Below are 3,720 nucleotides of genomic sequence, written 5' to 3' on the forward strand. Positions count from 1 at the left end.
TTGGGAGGTTAGAGGAGGTCAGAGGATGCTGCCGCCACGTCCTTTGTGCACTTTACAATGTAAAGCAAAAACTTTTTTCAAAGGATGACCAGAGCCCTATCAGCTAGACCCCTAACTGATTCAGAGTATTTTTTCTTTACCTGTATTTTGAGAAATAGACAGTCGTCAGGGTTCAGTGGATCAACAAATATTTACTGGGAAGCAAGCAGGGGCTCAGTGCAGACATGGGAATCTGGCCACGCCATTGGAGAACCCTGTGGTCCATGACCACTCCGTTGCATTTCCAGACCAAAGTTGTAAATACTCTGCTAGGAAGAGTGACAACCAGGATTCCTGCTAGAACACCAACAAATGGAAACAAATTTCTCTTCATTCATTCTTGACTCTCCAAGGCAGGGTCAGGGAGTCAACCTCCTCCATCAGAGAGATTTTCATGGAGTCATGAAAACGGTACCAGATGAAAGAGAGAGCTGATGAAGAACTTTGGGAGCTCTGGTAGCAGAGTACCTAAGGCACTTGACTGCTAACCAGAAGGCTGGCGGTTTAAACCCACCAGCCACTCCTCGGAAGAAAGATTGGGCAATCTACTTCCATAGTGATACCACCCCAGAAACCCAAAGAGGGGTTGCTATGAGTCAGATCTGACTCAGTGGCAGTGAGTTGTTTGTTTGTTTGTTTTTAAATAGACATGAGGAGTTCTGGTGGTGCTGTGATTAAAGCACTGAGCTGCTAACCAAAACGTGGGTGGTTCAAACCCACCAGCTATCTGGTGGGAGATGAGTCAGTCTGCTTCTGTAAAGATTTACAGCCTTGGAAATCCTATGAGGCAGTTCTACTCTGTCCTCTATGAGAGCTGTGAGTCAGAATTGACTCAAGGACAGTAGGTTTGCTTTGGGCTTTGCTTCCGTAAAGATTTATAGTCTTAGAATTCCTATGGGGCAGTTCTACTCTGTCCTATAGGATCACTATGAATTGGAATGCACTTGATGGTAGTAGGTTTTTTAGTTTTATAGACATAAGCTCATGTAATCTGATAAATCCATGCTAAATACTATTTTTTAGAGGTAAGGCAATAGAACTTTACCAAGGTAAAATAATCTACCCAAGGGACAAAAGATAGGACTTGAATTTAACCCAAAAGTCCTTCTTCTTAACTATTATACTTTGCTAAATGGCTATTAAAGTTTTATGTTTTAAGCTTTTTGACAGGAACTTATTACATGAAATAGGGTTTCTATTTTACAAATATGATCCAAGGTTTATATTGCGTATGCATGTAATAGGCTAAATAAGGTACTAGGTGCTTCAGGTACAACATTAAACAACTAACTACAATATGCTGCAGGAGCTCTGGTAGTGTAATGCCTAAGGCACTTGACTGCTAACCAGAAGGCTGGTGGGTTTGAACCAGCAGCCTTCTGGTTAACAGTCAAATACCTTAAACACTATATGAGGTGATTGAAAATACCATGGCTTGGGTTAGGTGCACTTTAGTCTTCAAAGAGACATCTTTGCTCTTACAAGTCCTTTGTCAAATATGTGATTTGCAAATATTTCTCCCGGTCTAAGGCTTGTTGTTTCATTTTCCAAGTATCTTTCACAGAGCAGAAGTTTTAAATATCAGTGAGTAAAATTTATAAGCATTTTCTTTCATGGAGCGTGCTTTAGGTGTCCTTTCTTAGAACTCTGTCTAAACCAAGATCACTAAGATTTTTTTCTAAAAGGATTAATGTTTCACTCTATGATCCAATTTGTGGTAATTTTTGTATAAGATGTGAGGCATAGCTTGAAGTTTATTTTTTTTACATATGGATGTCTGTAAAAATGGCAAAGGAGCAGCATCTTACCTCCTCTAAATTCACAAGGTGGGAGAAGAATCAACATCGACAGCCCAAGGATGATTCCTTGGAGGAGGAGGTCAGACATGCCTCCACCGTCCAAACTTTTTACCAATTCTGACACCAACTTTCCCTCCTACAGCACTGTTTACTTCTCTACTGGGTTCCATAATTCTTTGCAATGGCCACACAGAACTCACAGACAATACTCATGGTTATGGGCTTCGTTAGGATAGTAACAGGTTACCACTCAGGATCTGGAATGCTCAGATACAGTTCTTTGATAAGGACAGCCTCTCCTCAGTCATGCCCAAACGCAGGTCTCTCTCTGGCCTTCGACCCTTGACCTGGCCTCTGCCTTGCTTGTTGTTGTTGTTAGGTGCCATCAAGTCAGACCCGACTCGTAGCGACCCCTCCTTGGGTTTCCGAGGCAGTATCACTATGGAAGTAGATTGCCTCAACTTCCTTCCGAGGAGTGGCTGGTGGGTTTGAACCACCAGCCTTCTGGTTAGCAGTCAAGTGCCTTAGGCACTACGCTACCACAGCTCCCCTGCCTTGCTTAGGCAAGTGTTACTAAGCTCTTTTAGCTCTGCGGAGGCACTCCACTCTCTCGGTAAGCCTCAGCCAGAGGCACTCCGCTTCCTCACTCTGTGGGCCCAGAAGCCCAATGATCTGTCCTGTGCCATTCTCTTAGTTCTGCTGCCGCCATTTTTCTGCCACTGCTTCTCACCATCTCCCTGGTGTCCCAGCTCTCTGTCTCCTGGATGGAGGAGGTTTAGTACAGGGGTCTCAGGTCCAAAGGATGTGCTCCACTCCTGGCTCTTCTTTCTTGATGGTAGTTATATCGCCTCTTTCTGCCTCTGGGGTGGCTTATTTTAATTCTAGCAAGATGGCAAAACTGATCAATCCCCACGTTAGGGTTCCATACATTTTATTTGTATGGTCCCACACCCATGAGGGTGCCATGCATCTTATTTACTTTATTAGCAACCCATCCAGTCTCTTTGGTGGGCCACAAGCACCTCACATTTGCATTGTCCCACCCAGTCACCTAGTGGGAGTCACAAAGACCAGAGCTAGAAATGTCAGAGGAGCTCTGGTAATGTAGTGCCCAAGGCACTTGACTGCTAACCAGAAGGCTGGCGGTTCAAACCCACCAGCTACTCCTTGGAAGGAAGATGAGGCAATCTACTTCCATAGTGATGGAAACTCGGAAACTCAAGGAGGGGTCGCTATGAGTCGGGTCCGACTCCACGGCACATAATAACAACAACAACAACAGAAAGGTCATACCAAGCAATTCACTGCACCACAATGTCCCAATCATTCCATCAATGTTTGTTGGAAACACTATTTTCATGTCTTCATTAAATTGCCCTTGTACGTTTGTCAAAAGTTGATTGGCCATATTTATGTTTGTTTCTGGACTCTACTCTGTTCCATTCATCTATGTGCCTCTCCTTTTGCCAGTATACACTATTTTGATTGCTGTAGCTTTATTGCATGTTGAAATCAGGCAGTGTGGATCCTCCAACTTTGTTCTTTTTCAAAACTATCTTAGCTATTCTAGATCTTTTGACTTTCCGTATAAATTTTAGAATCAGCTGGTCAAGCTCTTAAAAAATATCCTGCTGTGATTTTTATTTGGATTGCATTAAAACGACAAATCAATTTGAGGAGAACTGACATTTTAATAAATTGAGTCTTTCAATCCATGAATATAAATCTCTCTCCATTTATTTAATTTTTCTTTGATTTCCTCCTTTAGTGTTTTGTACTTTTCAGCATACAGATCCTGCACATGTTTTATTAGATTTGTTGTTGTTATGTGCTGTCAAATTGGACCCAACTCATAGCGACCCCTCCTTGGGTTGCCGAGGCA

The sequence above is a fragment of the Orycteropus afer genome, unplaced genomic scaffold (assembly GCF_000298275.1).
Source record: "Orycteropus afer afer isolate SDZICR_OR568_19922 unplaced genomic scaffold, OryAfe1.0 scaffold00099, whole genome shotgun sequence".
NCBI classification, from domain to species: Eukaryota; Metazoa; Chordata; class Mammalia; order Tubulidentata; family Orycteropodidae; genus Orycteropus; species Orycteropus afer.